This window comes from Ascaphus truei, chromosome 5 (genome assembly GCF_040206685.1).
Source record: "Ascaphus truei isolate aAscTru1 chromosome 5, aAscTru1.hap1, whole genome shotgun sequence".
In the NCBI taxonomy this organism is placed as follows: Eukaryota; Metazoa; Chordata; class Amphibia; order Anura; family Ascaphidae; genus Ascaphus; species Ascaphus truei.
Window position 1 is genome coordinate 276,926,778 of NC_134487.1, and position 19,764 is coordinate 276,946,541.

Below are 19,764 nucleotides of genomic sequence, written 5' to 3' on the forward strand. Positions count from 1 at the left end.
CTCATTTTGCTAGGAGCACAGGATGCAATCTACACTGATGAAGAACAGAAGAGGGATAACTCCTCCCCTTCCATTCCATCATCAGTGACGGAACGATCACATGACTGCAGTCCCTCCGCCACTCAAAGGGTTTAAAGGTACCATAAAAATCTAATTGATTTAATCTCTTTGCTGCCAGAGGGGCCAACTATGTATTGCATGCTACTACCATTCAATGTATTACCAAGCTTAGCTGATACTGTGGTTTTGGAAACTAGGTGACCTCTGAATGGGGTTTATTTGAGTGTTCCATGTGAAGCAATGTGTTGCTGGACCCTTATGGCACCATTGGGGTTGGGGAAGTTTACAGTAGCTAATGTTCTCCCAGTAGATATCCCTGCTTTAGCACAGGTTGCTCAATCAGTGACTCAGTCATAATGCCCTACAGCCTTCATCTGCCTTGTTAAACAGCTAAGCCTGGGTCAACGACACTGCAGAATCAGTGGACCCATTCAAAACCAACTGGATCCTACTATTGGATTCATCATTTTGACCTCGATCACTGATTCTACATTGTGAAGCTCGTAGTGGTTGCAGACCCACAATTAGGTTATGGTAGGTAAAATAATGACAAATCCTTGTTTGCAGCGTAGCTACTGTGTGGCCAGGTCCCCACTGGCTACTGCAGTGCCCGCTGTGGCGGACGCTGCAGGGATAAGAGCCGCCCCCAATGGGGCCGGGCCCGCTGCGAGGGGGGGGGGGCGCAGCGCTGCGCAGAGAGAAACTCCTGCTCTCAAGAAAATTGAGAGCAGGAGTCGCGACGGAGTGCTAGGCCACGCCCCCCGACGGTTCAGCCAATGAGGGCGAACCTGCCACGCCCTGTCCCTCCCCCATCACGCCCCCCCTGTCTTTCCCCCTGCAGATTCTGCAGACCGGGGGACTCGGCTGCACGCGCCGCCTGCCTCGCAGACGCGCGTGCAGCGCAGGCAGTGGGGCCGCAGCCTATGACGTGACTGTGGGGTGAATCAAAGCAAGTTTTGGTGTAATTAACAGCAGGGCCGTCTTAACAGCATTATAGGCCCCCGGGCAAAGCAGTGCACTGGGCCCTGCCTACACAACCACTCACAGGAATAAAAATGTGAATTATCAATAAAATAAACTTATATTTATTGGTACCTCCAACAAAACCGTTAATTGCCTCCCGCGAATCTGTTACAATATTCTGCTTCCATAACATTGCAAGCAATAAAAACGGCGACATTTCTCTCGCGAATGCAGACATGCCAACTCTCCGCTGCAAGTCGTAATTTTTCTCCTTCTACCGAGTTAGCGGGAGATTTGAATGTTGAGGCGGGTGATCGGAAAATTAGTGTTAAATTCTGGTCTGTGCATAGACTAGCATGGGGCCCCTATGCTCGTGGGGCCCCCGGGCAACTGCCCAGCGTGCCCATGCGGTTAGACGGCACTACTGCTAGGAACTAACAGGGTGAGATCATAGGAGTTGTAGAGGGGAACGGTTTAGAGGAGGCAATCTGAAGATACAGGCGGGAACCCAAGGCTAGGAGTTCAGTCTGTACGATTTGCTATCTCAATAAAGAGTTTGTTTCTAAAGCCAGCATGGAGTCTCTTACTTACTACACAGCGTACTCGGCATGAAACATGGTGGCAACGATTGCTCTTTAGAGATTCACAGCTGAGAAATTCCAATTCAAAGCAGTACAGGTGCAGCAAAGTAAACAGTATGAGTCAGCATGAACAGTATTCATTTACACCCCCTGCAAAACTGGATCTCTAACAGTCGTGGAAAGAAGAACCAAGCTCATACAAAGAGCTCCCCACGGGAGACAAAGATGAGAAGAAAAAAAAAGGTCAAACTCTTTTACTATTTCATTGGGGAGAAGGGCAGATAAGTTAGTGCTAGTGTCTTACCACAAGAGCCTGCCTATTTTTAATAACAAGAACAACATCAAGTATATATCTTGTGTCTTCTCTTCTACTGTTTTTTCATGGTGGAAGAGAAGACACAAGATACAACACGTGGTTTGACTCTCTCTACCTACAGTATGTGATTTACGGTTTTTACCAGTTAGACATAATCACTCAGTTCTATTAATATATTTGTTCTATTGGTTCAATTTAACTATATACTTTATCTTTGACCATTTCTTCAGCCTTTTTCTGATATTGGGATCCTCATCCAAGGAGTTGTCTTCTTGCTCCGAATGCATTGTTTTCTATAAATATTGTGTTTTTTGGTGTTAAAACCAGCATTGTGGCTGCACATAGATTTAACAGGTTCACTTTATTGTATTTGTGCACTTGATATAGTATGTATGTATGTATGTATGTATGTATGTATGTATGTATAAAAAAGGAAAAATAAAATGTTAAGGAGCAAAAGGGTTTGCAATAAACCCTCCGCCCACTTTGACTGGCCAGCCAAAAAATATCGAAGATCCAGAAAATTATATATGCAGGAATAACATAAGCTGACATGTATAATGCTAGTGCAGGCAGAAAAGAAACACACCAAACATCCCCATGTATCCTGATATAAAAGGATTACACTTCTCTCCCCCATATACCAAATCATATAAGGAAAAAATGAACAGCTCCCTGAAAATAATAAAACATGGAGGTGACAGTGAAGGGAGTCATTAATAAGGGAGGTGATGTGGAATCAGCACTGATGTAAAAGTGCTGCTCCTCTGCACAGCAAAACGCGAAATCCCTGCATATAAGAAAAAATATATATACTCAAGTAATGTCCAGATACAAAAAATATAAACCTGAACCAAAATGCCACAGGTCAGATCAGTAGTAGATGAAAGAAGAGTATCAGGGAGTACAAACAGCAGCCCCAACATATGTCCCGGACAAAGCCAAGGGGCGAAACATTTTGGATCAGGTTTATATTTTTTGTATCTGGACATTACTTGAGTATATATTTTTTGGTGGCCTAAACTGCCACAAGATGCCTGTAAATAAGTTCTTTCTTGCTAAACCTATGCCCAGGACTAAAACCCTTTGTACCTCCCCTCTGAACTTGCTACTGCTACTCCCGGTGCTTACACACCCTTGGGGTCCTTCTCTATTGACTTCATCATAGAAGTAGTTCTAGGGGAAATTATACCATCCTGGCAGTAGTGGATCAGCTCACGAAGATGTCTCATTTTATTGCTGCCCAGAACCTCCATACAGCAGATCAGACTGCCGAACTGGCTATATGGGAGATATTCCTCCTTCGCGGGGTCCAGGACGAGATCGTATCTGACAGGTGGGTGCAGTTCACTTCGAAATTCTGAAGGACTTTTTGTTCCACCCTGGGAGTTAGAAAAAGAAAAATGGAGAGCACAAGATAGTGCTCTCACAAAGAATTCAATTGGTTGCGCACCACCTAAATTATAATGTAACCTTTAATACAAAAATGAAGGACTCATAAAACATATATCACTGTAATAATAGTATAAGCAGTGATTAAAAAGTATGTATACCGAAGAGCGGCAGGGCCAAGAAGCCTCTAATTAATCACTGGTTGAAATAATTCCAGAATTAGAGGCAGCTAACAGCATAGATGTCAGTATAATAATACCATCATATTGAGTGAAAAAAGTGGCAAAACAACCTATAGTACTGTTGCTCCGGTCACAAGAATCACCAAAATAGTGAAGTGATATTGTGACCCCAATTTAATAGCCAATATAAGAGAGATAATTGCCATAATTAAGATGGAGTTAACAACCTCTGTTGGAAAGCAGGTAGACACTTAAACAAATGTTGTATGCTGGCTGACACAAAGATCAGCAACTAGTATAGACAATCCAACATTATACTATTTACCATATATATTAGATGCAGATGACTTCATAATAAGTAAGTTATCTGAAGGATGATGGTAACTGTGTAACATTATATGGCACAGTTAACTAGAGATACTGAGAGCCTGCAAAATTATTAGCAACAAAGTAGCCAAAATGGCTGTGTGGCATTGCTTGCCGAGTAAACTGGCTTGATAGAGAATGGATCAGGCCACACTGGCTACACATGTACTCAACAACTCATGATATTTAACAATCTAATATAGTGTAGTATTATCAGTGGAACATTATTCTTAACCTAATTCTCTAAAAGTTATGTTCCGCCATGCAACATTGAATCAGACCATTGGCGGGTCTGATGATGTAATTAATGTGCCCGACACATGTTTCCCTCTTACTACGGAGCTTCATCAGGGGCGTTTTTACCCTGGAAGTTAGCCTAAATCTGTCCTCAGGCTATCACCTCCAATCCAATGGCCAGACAGGGAGGACAAAACAGACTTTTGGAGCAGTATCTGCACTGCTTTTTTTTTACCACCTTCAGAACGACTTGTCCAATTTTTTACCACTTGCTGAGTTTTCATATTACAATGCTCAGCATAGTTCAATGCAGCAAAGCCCTTTCCTTTCTAACTATGGTTATCACCCTACGTTCCTTCTCCGCCATCCGGATCCTGGTCCCATTCTGGACATAACGGAAAGACTCGTCACTGATGTCACTGATCTACAGAGCTCTTATATGGAGACAATCCAGACCATGAAGAAACAAATAGTTGAGCTCTCAGAGAGCCAGGAAGACCAGGAGAATAGGCAGCGAAAGAATAACATACGCATAAAGGGGATACCCGAGGGCATGGTAGGTCTAGATCACTATCGACACCATCTGTTCCTGTGCCTAGATCTCACGAGTCACAGCTCGAGATGGACAGAGTCTACCAGGCCCTGGGTCCAAGAGTACTTGTTCCAGATCAGACAAGAGATGCTGTCCTTTGCTGTTACTTCTTCAAAAGCAAGGAAAGGATTATGAAAGCCGGTCAAAACAAAGACAAGGTGGACTTCGAAGGGCACAGCCTACAGCTTTTTTCCAACTTCTTGCCAGTAACACTCCAGAGGAGAGGAAACATGAGACCAGTCACAGAGGCCTTGAAGAACGGCGGGGCCCGGTACACGTGGGGCTTCCTCTTTAGGCTGATCATCATGTGTAACAAATTTCTAGAAGAGGTATTGATCCCCACTGACATGGCCTCAGCCAATATAGTCCTCATTCTAAAAAAGGACAAGGACCCCATTTGCCGTTCTAGCTACCGCCCCATCTCCCTAATAAACACTAAATTAAAACTATTCTCAAAAATTGTTGCTAATTGTCTCAACAAATTTATGGGCCAACTAATTCATCATTACCAAGTCAGATTTATCCCTGTGTCAGCCTCTGACAATGTACGAGAGGATTGTGGCTATCACCCACACAGCTAACACTAAAAATATCCCAATGATGCTCCTCTCCCAGGATGCAGAGAAAGCGTTCAATCTTTAGATTTGAAGTTTTTCACTAGTGTCTTACATCACATGAGGTTCAGTGGCAGTTCCCTTAAAGTAGTCTAAGGCCTTTATAACTCTCCCTCGGCGAAGATTACGAATGCTTGTCACATGTCTGGTCCGTTTAACAGTGGCAGAGGAACTAGACAGGGATGCCCCCTATCTCCCTTGCCCAATCCATTGAACCATTGGCGGCCGCAATCAGATGGGACCCCAATATATCATAAATTAAGGCAGGAGACTAAGAGTATAAGGTATCTTTATTTGCGGACTATGTAATCATGACAATCACCAAACCGCTGACATCGCTTCCTAAGGCCTTGCCCCCGCTGCCTGCTACAGCGTCCGCTGTGGTGGACGCTGCGCTCACGAGAGCCCTCCCCGCATTGGTGCCGGGCCCGCTGCGAGGGGGGGCCGCAGCGCTCGCGCGAGAGCTACTCCTGCTCTCAATAGAATTGAGAGCAGGAACTCGCGTCGAGCGGCTAGGCACGCCCCCCGGCGGTTCAGCCAATGAGGGCGAACCTGCCGGGTGACGTCATGGTGGCGCCCCGTCACTTCTCCGCCACGCCCCCCCCGGTCTGTGCTCCTGCAGTGAGCTGCAGACTGGGGAATCGCCGGAACGCACAGCCAAAAGCGCGGGCGCGCATTACAGCGCCGTGACCGGGGCCTTAGCCTTAGATTCTTCGCTATGACTTTTCAATTAAAATAAATGATTTCAAGATTGCTGTCCTAATTAACCCACTCTCTTTCCAGTTAGAGATCCCCATCCAGTTGGGGATTCACCTGGTGTTCCACATTTACCTGCTGAAGCCATTCTGAGCACACTCTTCCTTCTCCTGACCCTGATGGCGAGGAGGAGTTAATAGTGGATAAGATCATGGACACCAGGTTATATAAGGAGAGACTACAGTAGCCCTGGTCAAGTGGATGGGCTACAGTCCCGAAGACAGGTCTTGGGAGCTCAGAGCTGATCAGGGCCTTCCACAGAAGGTACTATACAAAGTCTAGAGGGAGATCATCGGGAGGACATCCTTTGAGAGGGAGAAGTAATGTCAGGAAGATCAGCAGTCAAGATTGACAAGAGACTCATGAGAAAGGTAAAGGACACAGGACAGGATGCTTTTCTAGCCTTCGCAGTACACAATATCCAGCACTCAGTAGTAGTCTGGCGCATACGTTAATGGGACAGAGAGCATGCACACTACTGCCTATGAAAGATACCAGCTACACAATGTAGAACCAGTGACTACATTCAAAATACAGCAATGATAGAATACGCATGAGCATGTTTGCATGTCCTCTGCATATTTATTGTCCCAAGTTTAGCTGTATAAGCTCTAATGCTGCAGCAGGCAAAAGGTCTATGCAGGGAATCCACGTAGTAAAGTAGATAGTGACATGCCTACTGGGTGCTCACTTGCATGTCACTACCCAGAATACTTGTCTGCTGCCTAACCACTGGATGACATATGGTATGTGGACCTGACCAGTGGAAGACATGCAGATACACTCATAGGTATTCTTTACTGTATGGGAAGGGTTTGGGTCACTTTTTTTTAACAACCTTATCCGACTTGTGTCCTTGTGGCACTATGAGGAACATCCCTGGAACAGGTTGTACATCTGATCGTTTGTGACAGACTGGAGCTTTTAGAAACTTTCCAGATTGCACATGTAGGCACAGTGGTGATAAATGACTGATGCTGATTTATTTATATCCATTCTTTGAGAGTTTTCCTTTTTAGTGATAACATGATTTAAGGAACAGAGGCACGGGAAGATATTGTGCATGGGCCAAGGAGCATACAGTACTTACTTACTAATATCATACCTGTGATTTGACCACTGCCATTTTATGTATATACATAAAAATGTAGTTGTGTATGAGTTAACAGTATAGAGCAGGGGTATCAAACCCAGTCCTCATGGGCCCCCAATAGGCCACATTTTATGGTTAGCCTGCTTCAGCACAGGTGGCTCAATCAGTGACTCAGTCTTCGACTGAGCCACCTGTGCTGAAGCAGGGATATCCATAAAAGCTGGCCTGTTGGTGGCTCTTGAGGACTAAGTTTGAGAGCCCTGCTATAGACTATGGATATTGGTATGTACCTATATCTGGTGCTTGTTTACCTGAAGGCAATGGACTATCATGTATGTATCATTGGATTCATATAGTGCCAACAGTGTACGCATCAGACACAAAAAGGGGTGGGAAAAGTACAAACAATGGTGGGAAAGAGCAACATGTAAATAACATAAGGTAAAGGAAGACTCTTCCCCAAAGAGCATACAATCATTGCATAATGTATCTACTGCTCTAAAAATCAGTACTATGGACAGCGACTACAGAGACACCTTTTTTTAGTTAACTTATCGATTACTAGCTGAAAGTACCCGGCATTGCTCAGGAATTCTAAAAAAATAAATTTAAAAAAATACTTTCTTAATGTGAAATTCCCTGCTAAAACACATCAACAACGCCACCCATAATAGTTTAATTGCCTCTGAGATCCTGAAGTGTTCGACCGAGAGCTTCTAATGTGTGTTTGTGGGACATTGTACTCTCGTCCCAAACAATGATCTCGCGCTCTTGAAGAACTTTGGCTGGTTCTGTAATTTTGCTAATGTTGCAAATTGGATTTTAAGAGTGACCAAGATTAGGTGGAAGCTTGAGGGTTGTGGGACGGGATCATGTCATTTGTGATGTCATAAGAATTGTATCCAAACAGACAAAAATCTGCTCCTTGATCTCAGGAACCATCATGCAAAATGTGGTTACGATATCTTAAGACGTGTCCAAATAAAACCAGAGACATAACATAAAACACAGACAGAGCTCAGTTTTTAGCACATCTAGTGAGACTCATACACGGTACAGTGCCTAAATATATATGGATTAGCTAATAAGTAAATGGTCTTTTAGTTTGACATTTTTGGCCAAAATTGTTGTAAGCCCCTGAGCCAACGCCAAGGCAGACCACATATCAGGGGTCCCTAAACTGGGGGTTTAATTGGAGCTTGTTAGGTGTCCAGTATGACGTGTCCAAATACATAGCAAACAGACAAACAGCTTTCCAAAATATATATTGTCGAAGATTATTCATTGTAAATAGTTTGACTTTTTAAAGTGCCAAACTTCAACACAGCAACACCCATTAGAATAAAGACAATGATCATACAACACGGGGATACCTGTGAATGCCAGTCAGAGACACAGTAATCCTTGCCCCAAAAAGCATACAATTGTATTTATTATAAACCGAAATGTCATCAAAAGAATAGGTCTGATCTAAAACACTGCCTGTTGGAATGCCCATGTAAATCAGATTTTTGGGACCAGGTTCTAATATATATACATGACATGACAAGATTGGTAACTGTGAAGGAACCTCTATCGGTTTTATTTGGGAACATGGAGGGGTGGAAATAAGTTAATGGGGACTCAGGAATCCGAAGGATTGCTGAAATTATACTCCTGGCAGCTAGAAAGTCTATAATGGTGCAATGGGTGAAGAATGACCCTCCAAACTTGGAAACGGTTAAAACATATCTCACTCAGCTAATGACCTTAGATAAAATGGAAACGGAGACCAAAAGGGAACAAAAAACTGAGAGCTTCTTTACAAATTGGAACCCTTTATTGACTCCCTACGACACAGTGAAAAAGACCAAATATATCAGGCTTTCGCCCACACATTCTGGTGTCTCTTGCGGCAAATTGCTCAAGGTCATAGATGAGATAAACAGAAGGAGAAAAGAACCAGGTTAAACAGGTATCAAGACAGGAGAACAGAGTATCTGAACCTAACGTCTGTAATATGTCTGACTAAAGTTATGTTTTGTACATTCTGTGAGTTAATTATTTAATTTAAAGATTGTGTATTTTTGAGTTACGTTTGAGCATCTGATTTATACATTTTTTTTTCTTTTAAGTATAATTTAAACATGGAAAACTGTAAAGATGTGTTGAAATCTGTCATGTTTACCAGCAATGTTAGAAAAGCAATAAAAAGAACAATGAGAAACGAATAGGTCTCCTCCCAACATGATAAAAGTTTGGAAATGCACAGTTAGAAACCTGCTTCACTTGGATTCATTAAAAAACCAAGAATCACATCGCAGGCCGCCTTCCCCTTTCTCAGAGAGATTAAGCATCTATTCAATAAAGACATATTTGCAGCATATTAAATAGGGGTCTATGTTTAATAAATTATAACCTATGAATTTGAGGTCATTCCTAATTTATATTCTTGATAAGATTTTCAAAATGGGGGATTAAGTATGGCACAGCCTGTTGATACATATCTATGTGAGAGATATATTTGGGACTGCACTGACAAATGAAAGGACCCCTAATCTCCAGGTTGCATTGCCTGACGGTACGCAAGGCTGTTGTGAATATCACAAAAAACCTCAGAGCCATCTTGCTAATCCACATCCATATTTGGCATTGAGATACTACTTAAATGTTCACATATGCTGCACTCTTGTGGCCTTCCATCTTCCATGCAGTTTCTTCCTTGCACACAGTGCCAAATTTACTGCACGGTACTAAGTCGTAAGGCACCTTATAGTCCAATGAAGTGAATTGACTGTAAGGTGCCTTATATTCTATATACTGTAGCACTGGAGTCCACAAATCTCCCCAACACCAGAACAACAAAGCAGCTCATTATCTGAGTGTTGGTCCTAAATACAGCCTCTAGAGGGCACCAATGGACTTTTCTCTTTGAAGGTCCATATTTGATGGTTGAAGGTCACAGGTGCTTTAACATGGCATGATGGGGCTCACAATGTGATGGATGCCCCTCCAGTCATGGCAAAGAATCTCAAATGTAGGCGTCGTGCTTTTTGGTGTCCTTCAGCTGGTTCATCTGAGCTTGAGATACATGACAGTATGTCTGATCTTAACAGGACCCAGTAAAGACAAAACAAGGAAACACTCAAGATCCCACACTACACCTGTATCACTCAGGTCCACAAAGCCAGTTCAAGTAATTTTTGTTTTTTTGCAAAGCTTTCCCAATTTGCTAACCTTCTATAAAAATAGGCACATTTCTCTTGGTTCATGAACTTCAACAACAATGTTGCACATCTCAGTCTTATGTATGGATAGAAATGACATTATTGGAGAAGCATTTTGATCATGCGCCTCTTAGCATCAATGCACCAAGGTATTTTTTTAACTTACTTTGCCTCTTCTGCGTACCAAACTCTTCTCATGGCTCAATCAATATATATATATATATATATTTTTTTTTTTTACAGTCTTTTATTGAAGACCACATAATCACAGCAAATACAGTACAGCGGGGTTTGACAAAGTGAGATTTGGGACAAAGCAAAGTTGTAAGCCTGCTGGTTTGGAGGCGATGGCAGTTGTTTAAAAGCAGTCTACAATTTTTTTTAAATAAAAACATAAAACATTTTTTTTAAAAAACACTTCTGCAAAGAACATTTACAACATTTCAAAGTTATAAGTTGTGAAAGTTGTAAAATAATATGTCAATAAACAATAGGGTTCGCAGAATAATCACAAACTGAGACCATGGCTGGGCATGCAGCCCCCAACGGATGGTGATCAAATGTCCTTTTACAAAATAGGGATATAATGTGTATATACGGGTATTTATCTACAACCTTATTTCTGCTATTTTATTATTGCAGCTTATTGGGGCTGCCAGACTTTTATCGTTTCCGTCAGATACAAAGGTTTCCAGAGCACTAATTTCTAAATTGCGTATGCATAAACCATGCATTAAATCAAAAAGTCTTAAGGTGTCTTGTTGTATCTAAGTAGAAAGAGATTTAATAAACAAACAATATTTTTTTAACGAAACCTTTAGACTTGGGCTCATGGCCCAGATTAACCAAAGGTGCTAAAATCTAATATGCCGTTAACCCCATTCAAATGAATATGAATTAAGGTGTTCTAAAGTTTAGCCCCCAATGAATTTGGGCCATGTAGTCTATCCTCTAATCAAGATTTTTGTAATGCATCAAAGAACTCTGTGAAATATGACATGGAATAAACTCCAGATTTCCAGCACTCGGTGGGGCTAACTCTTTCATTGGGGCTAACATCTGAATATATTTTCATTAAAAAAATTAGCTGATTCTTTAAGATGAAATATCGCCATACCTGGAATACATACAGTTTATGCTGCAAAGAGTAGTTGAGAATAGCAGTGACCCATAAGTATTGAAGTCCCTGAAACCACCTTACTTAATCCTAGGTTGCCCATGACGTATGAGGCTCACAGAAGAACAAAATAAACCTCAATTTTGATAAAAGAAACAACCCCAAAACTCTGTATGTGACATCTTAATGTGCTTCAATTATGAGTTTCATTTAGATGAGTGACACACAAATGATATCATGCAGCCAGCTCATCCACATGAATCAGGATTATGATCGGTATACAATCATTTCCACAAATTGCACATTCATTTATGGATACATAATACTTGCATGAGGCACATATGCATACCCACAGAGATATTTTGACACATATACCACTATATAAGCTATTACACAGTAACACAGCGATATTAAACCCCACACAATGATATACCATTTCACAAAGTATTATACACTGGTTTGCAATCACACATCAGCACACAATTACACAAGTCATTATACACAGATATACAATCAAACACAGGTATAATTATATATGGAATTATGCACAGGCATGCAATTAGAGATAGAGATATAATTATACATGCAATTATACACAAACAAATGTACAATTGCTCAAATAACAAGCATACATACGTGTATGTATGTATATATATATATATATATATATATATATATATATATATACTATCGCAACTGGACTAACATGGCTATTTTCTGCTTTATATATATATATATATATATATATATATATATATATATATATATATATATATATATATATATATGTGTGTGTGTGTGTGTATACAAAATCGCACATTGACACAGTCACAGCACAGTGCTATCTATGTAATGAATGGAGCAGCTCCACTCAATTATATTTGCAGTTGGAAGAAATGTACTCCAGCACTATTATGTCTAAGAATGGAGGCGGGACTGTGCAGGGGTTCTCTTTAACTCCAGAGTCAGGCTATAATTAGCCGTAATGGTAGACAGACTTACTTCTCTGCTATGATCCTTAGCAGGGAGACAATTACACTGCAGCAGTAAAACTAGACATGCTGTAAATATGTAAACTTCACCGGGGTGGAAAAATCTATGCATTGTCCTTGTACTGTAAATCAAGGGATAGAGAGACATAACTCCAGAATTGTAATGAGTGATAGCAGAGGACTTGTTTGTCTAGTAGAAAAGTGAAAGACATGGGCTGCGGCTGGTAATCAAGGGTCTGAGCCAATGATTGGTGGTTCAATAGTATCTTCTTATCTGACTGTGCAGAATAATAGTGCAGTGTGTTACGATAGTTATAGTCGGAGGTCAAGTTGAGTTCAAAGAAAATAGCGGTACTGTGCCAACCTGTTCAACAATGTGGCAAAGCTCTTTCAATCATTCAACTTCATGTTAATATATATATATATATATATATATATATATATATATATATTGCTTGTGAGCACATTTGCATGTCTTAGACAGATCTGCAACCCTGCTTTTCACCATTATCACCTAGCATACAGTGCTTTCACTGCAAGGGATTCTGGGAAATTACATGCAAATGAGCACACAGTGTCATCTTTTGTCTCAAATCCATTTTTACATGGACCCTTATGAGATTATGCTCACTGCATTACACAGCTTTTCAGCACAGCATGGGTTAAGATGCATAGCCAGTAAACCTGCTCACAGGCAGCTTTTTTTTGTTTCTTTGAAGCCCGGATGGTGAAAGTGTTCAACCTAAAAAAACGTGCTCATGGTCCACAAAGGGTACCAGATGCACTACACTCGTGACTGTCTTTTCCGCAGATCAGGCCAGTCCATGACTTTATCAGTATCTCTTCACCCAGAAGACCATGATGAGTCCCGACATTACACTTGACCTCTTCATCCAAATATTCTGACGTCCTTCTTGTTCCCTTCTCAGCCAGAAGGCCAGACAGGGGGGGGTCCAAGTCTTGAGTATGTTCTGTCCAAAGGCTTACTAACCCAACACAGTCTTTTCCCAAAGGAGGGGCGACCACCGACCAGCACTCAGTCTTTCTCTATCCACGGTAAGGTGACTGATAACCCAACACCAAAACAAATCCATGGTGTACGGGCTTCAGTGGGCTGTGTAATGCAGTGCAGAAGTGCTCTAAACAAACAACACAAAAAATCTGCAGGAGTGTGCATCCCAACCAAAAGGCCGGGCAGGTACAAAAATATTGTGCGCCCTCCCAGCTGTCACAGGACAGACCCTACACATTATCTTAGTCAAAAGGCTGAGAAGCGATACCTGACAGCTGTTTTAACCTTTTGGGTCTCATCATAGTGAGGTTGGTTGTACTGGCATTGCAATTTAAAATCCCTCCACCGTACAGCATATAGCAAATAAAAATATCACTTGTGAACACAGTCACATGTCTAACGCAGGTCTGCAACCTTGCTTGTCACCATTTTCACCTAGCATTCAGTGCTTCCACTGCAGCAAGGGATTCTGGGAAATGACATGCAAATAAGCACACAGTGTAAAATCCTCAAATCCATTTTTACATGGAAACCTTATAAGCTTATCCTCGCTGCATTGCACAGCTTTTCAGCACCGTCTGGGTTAAGATGCATAGCCAGTAGACCTACTCATAACCAGCTGTTTCAATCTTTTGGGTCTCATCAGTGTGAGGCTGGTTGTTCTGGTTTGCAATCTAAGGCTGGGTAGGTTTCACCACACATTAGAGAAGTTATGGTGGGTGAAAAAGGTGACAAAAAAACCTCCACCGTACAGCATATAGCAAATAAAAATATCACTTGTGAACACAGTCACATGTCTAACACAGGTCTGCAACCTTGCTTGTCACCATTTCACCTAGCATACAGTGCTTCCACTGCAGCAAGGGATTCTGGGAAATGATATGCAAATAGCATATAGCAAATAAAAATATCGCTTGTGAGCACATTCACATTCTAATTCTAATGTGTGGTGTGCATATATATATATATAAACTTGTATAGTTACCAGCGTAGCCAGAACTGGTCCGGTGGTCCGGTGACAGAGAGACAGCACACCGTGGTATAGAAAAAAACTGTATTAAAGATAACGCAGGACACCAAAACCAACGTTTCGGTCCTCGAGGTTTTGGTGTCCTGCGTTATCTTTAATACAGGTTTTTTCTATACCACTGTGTGCTGTCTCTATGTCACCGGACCACCGGACCACCGAACTACCGGACCACCGGACCAGTTCTGGCTACTCTGATAACTATACAAGTTTATTATCTGCTTTATGTACATACATACACACACACACACACACACACACACACAATACAGAGGGAGAGGGGGTATTGAAAAATAAATGAGTTTTATTTAAAAAATAAAATGACATGTTTGTTTGTCAATAAAAAGTAGTGGTACTGGTATGCCCAGGAGTGTAATAAAAAAATAGTGGTACACAATACCACCTAGCGCATGATCATACTTCAAGCACAGATGACAGTGGAGATTAGAAAGGGACATTGCTTGCCTCTTCTAAGCAATAAAACTATGTTTTCGTTAATCAAAAAAGCTTTGTTGTCACAGCCGACTAGTAATAAGAAGGGATGACACGCAGAAAAAAACAGAACTATTTGCAGAATGATAATGGCCAAATAGGGCTACTATAAAAGGGGGAAAGGATGTACCAACAGAGAAACCAGACTTGACTTGTCCCACATTGGCCATGATGAGGGTGCCACAATATAGAGCTAAATATCACTGATCTAATATATATATATATAGCCAGCAGGGTCAATGGCGCAGATCACATCTGTTAGCGCATTACAATGTGCAAAGAAAGTCTGTTTTTCTGTAATATATGCTGGGTCATATTTACAAAAAGAAATAAGACACCTTTGTGGCACCAATACGGCGGTGTTATTTGAATGACCCATTCATTGTCTTATGAAGTGGTAAAGTGTCCTGCGGCTTAGCGCCACTTAGTAAACATGGCCCTTTAGGTTTAATTAAAAAGTCTGAATGAAAGAAGTGATACGACACCAAATGGAGCACAGCCTTAGCACGCCCTGCAGCTCATTCCAGCACTTGGAAATCTCATGCGTATAACTGCACAAAGAAAACGAGGATATAGGAATGAAGCATCTTTAATTATTCTGGGGTAATGGAAGAGCAGTAGTTTTGCAGTTAGGGCATTGAACACTGAAACCGAAGATCATTGTCTGAGACCCAATGCCTTGGTTTTGCATCCCGGGTAATAACAATCGATTGTAAGCAGGGCAGGGTTTTATTGTGTCTGTGTTACTCTGCTATGTACATAACAGCATAAAAACGGTGACTTTATGTGCAAGACAGAGTCTGGGTAAAGCATGTGTCTCTGTGTTCTCTATTCCAGCTGCATTGAAAGCCATGCATGACAGCAGCAGGTGCTAGCATTGCAGGCGGAGAATCCACAGGGCGTGGGGCAGAGGCAGGATGGGAGGGCCATGTCTCTATATATGGTATCTGAGGAATAGCCAAAAATAGTCCTGACACACCCAGGCAGGCTTTACCAGGAAAGGCTTTTACCCAAGACCACTTTCTTACGGTAGGGCACACAGTTTTGCTTTTTTATGCTTTCTGCTTTGTTTTTAGGCTATTTTCAATGTGATTAGCAAGGCTAAGTCAGAACATTGCCTTCTTAACATGGATTCTTCAATCCATTCTGGAGAGTGCTGTTGAACTTCTCAGCTCGTTACGATACTGATTTAAAGTCAATTTCATTTGCTAACTCTTCTAGTGCCAAAGAGGATTGGGTTGCGATACATGCCACGGCCCACTAAATCTTCAACGGTTAATCAGTGCTTAACTGTGTCAAAAGGGACCAGCCACACATTACCCTGAAGGGTTAATCACCGAACGCTCTGCAGAATAGCATAAAATACTACTATTACAATAAAAACAACACGCTATATCTGGCTCTGTTCAACCGTGTTTTTGGCTCTCCCAGGCTGCAGAAATCTTTTGCATAGTGTCTGCGAGGCAGCGAACTAAAAGATGATCATTACAAATGACATGTCGCAGGATTCTCATATTGATGCTGCAACAAGTTCTGGATTTAAAACAGCAATCGATAATAGTCAGTGAAACCTGATAACCTCAAATTAACAATGCTGATGAGCCTGAGCCAGTCTTAATTATAGAACGCCTCACTAAGTCGGCCTAATTTTTTACTTCCTTCCTATATTCCTTGGTGCTTATTGACAGCATGCTGTGTGTCTTTTATGTACAAAGAAGCCACATTTCGAGGGAGAGGAACAGTTCCGGAAAGCAGCGCCCCCAGTCTACATATTAATCTTCAAACAAACATCACTTCACTTCACTATCTATTATCAATACATTGTTTAATTAGAAACATATGTCAACATAACGACATATTTATGGCTACCCATCGCATAGTCTATCTATGCAAATAGGATTATGGCAATTTATGTTTTATGTTTATCTGGTATGCGACTTTATAATGTTTTTATGTACAATAAATAGAGGCAAATCTAGGTATTTCTGATTATAATCCCTAATATTATGGGATGGGAAATGTTATATACTGTCTCTCTATCTGTCTATCTGTCTATCTATCTATCTATCTATCTATCTATCTATCTATCTATCTATCTATCTATCTATCTATCTATCTATCTATCTATCTATCTATCTATCTATCTATCTATCTATCTTTCTATCTATCTATCTATCTATCTATCTATATATCTCTGCAAAATACATTCTAATTTTGAAACTGATCATTTTGTTATATACACCACTTATTTGGGCCCTGACATTATCATTTGTTGTAACTGTCCTATATAGTCTGAATCATTGTAAACACAGCAACAGAGACAGAAAGGCTTTCGTGAAGTGAAGTGTTAAACACACTGAAGCACATTTATCAATATCTGTAAATGTGTTCTTGTGCTCTTGTTGTTGTTAGATGTGCAATTGTAGCGGTGTCTGAAAAGGTGTGAGACTTGATACTAAATATCATGAATTCAGACATAGCCAGAGTTCCTTGGACTCTCTAGACCTTGGAAGAAGGTTGATTGGGACGTGCACAGTATTCTTTGATGATACATGTGTCAGATGAGAGGCTGTATTTTAACATTATTAAACACATCACTGTTGCTTATTATTGGCATCACATCCCCTTTGTTGTCCCCTCCTCTTCAACCTCTTTTTCTGCTCAGTAATTCCACTCTTGTGGTCGATTTATTGATTAGGATAATTGGTGAGAATGAACTCACATCAGGTATTGCATGGACTCCGAAGCCTTCGGTCGCTCGAAAGTGTTCTGCTCTTTTAAGGCATTTGAAATTCCCATCTGGCTCATTAACTGCTTCTGTGAGGACTCAGATCCTTACAGTGTCAATACACTAAGTAAATCTAAGCAGGACAACAAAGAAGAGGAAGCAAAGAAAATGCATAATCTACTGACCCTCATCTAATGATTACCTCACTATCTGTATCACCACTGCAGTGGGGTGGCTCAGAGCAGGGCTGAAGGAGAGAGGTTAGTGCTAGTGTCACTGCATTTGGAGCAGGTGGAAAGGGTTCAAATCTCAGTATCAGTTTGCCATATAACCTTGATCCAGTCACCTGATCACCCCTTTGTCCAAGGCACCATTATTAAATTGTTAGCTCTTCTGGACAGGAAGTTATTGTAACCACACAATTCTCTATGTGCAATGCTGCATATAGCGTCAGCGCTGTATAAAAACTAAAAATATATATTATTATTATTATCCCTCATCTGATGATTACCACATTATCTGTATCAACATTGCAGGGTGACAGAGTCAAGCGGACCTGTGTTCCATTATGTTTCTCCCACCCAAAACAAGGTGCAGTGACACAGAGATAAAAGGCATGTACAGTGTACTGTATGTTTTATTGAATTTTGCCATCTGCAGATCAGCGTCATCAGCTGTGTTCTCGCATATGTATCACTTCCTATATACTTTGGCTGTTTGCTAGAACAACATATTTTCTTATAGTCATCAGGACATAATACAAAAGCTAAGAATCAACAGTGACCTTTGTAGCAGAGTTTGGCCTTACGGTCACTACCTGAGTGGCCCAGAGAAACAGACACAAGTGACCTGTAGCTCACCTTCTGTGACACAATGAACTGAGAAAGAAGTGATCTATGGCCCATTGAACTTGTTATGTGTACTGCAAGGTGACATTGACAGAGGGAACTATAACATTGACTGCATGCCTCCCACCACAGATGACCTGTAGACTGACGTGACCTATCACCCTGTTAATTTGCTCCGACTGTCGAAGGATTATATACTCACACAGGCTGAGAGGAGTGAACCAGAGGAGCTGTGGAAAATTCAATCTGCTTTTCCTACTACTGCCTGACATATATTGCATGGACCACTAGACTTTTGTTGTTCTGTCTTCATAAACTACCATGTCTATTTGCTCAGAGGCTGAGATGTATGGGGAAATATAATATATCAGTTCTTATATCCTCTGTCTACCAGTAGTTTTCATTATTTGTTCGTTTTTTTAAAACATTCTCTACAATCCTTCCTTAATCCTGCCACCCCATGCCGACTTCATGTGTAAGGGACCCTTCCTGCCTTGCTCTCTCCAGAGCCTGTCAGCCAGTTGACAGTGTAGAATTCTAAACATCTGATGTGCTCAGAGGACATTTTAATAGTGGAGTGAGGAATAATCAATTCCACTTGAGGGCACCAATCAATACTAGCCAAGAGACGACTGAATCCCTATTAGAAACTCTAAAAGCGAGGCCTAGAGAGGTCGAGGTGGACTCAGAACAAGGTCCAGGATGATGTGCACCTACCCCTGAAATTATAAAAAATAAATCTCCTAGATAGTCTCAAGAACAAGGCTCCTTTTGATTTCTACCACCTTAGCTGCCTAAAACTTCCATGTTTGTAGAAGAATTCAATCTTAAGATCTCAATGTGCCTGGTATATTATTAGGATTATATCAGTTACATCTGGCAATAATAGTAATATGGCTTTGCAGGAGTTCCTCTATCCTCTAGTAACCACTGGTCAATCTGTGATAAAGACATGACCAGAATTAAGGAAGGATTATCATAAAAAGTACACTTCTAATAAGTGTTTCATGTTAATTACGTGTACAGTATAAGTATTTAGTAGGACTTGTTTTAAATATAGCTTATATTCTATGAGGCTTATATCATTGCATGGAACTTATACAATAAGTCTTGGGAAGCTCATACTAAGGGTTTGGTCCCAGTGTGTTCTGTTGCACGTGTGCCCGGCAGGGGGAAGGGGGGGCGGTGCA

At 41.2% G+C, this 19,764-nt stretch overlaps 1 protein-coding gene across 2 annotated transcripts in view; it reads left to right on the forward strand.

The window, feature by feature from the left end:
* The first annotated feature begins 15,954 nt into the window (after nucleotides 1-15,954).
* The window catches only part of SGCD (sarcoglycan delta), a 338,790-nt gene continuing 334,980 nt past the window's right edge, over nucleotides 15,955-19,764 (forward strand). For both annotated transcript variants that reach the window (XM_075602174.1, XM_075602177.1), the window contains exon 1: nucleotides 15,955-16,027. The gene's annotated coding sequence lies outside the window, so the exon portion shown is untranslated. The remainder of the gene's footprint in view (nucleotides 16,028-19,764) is intronic.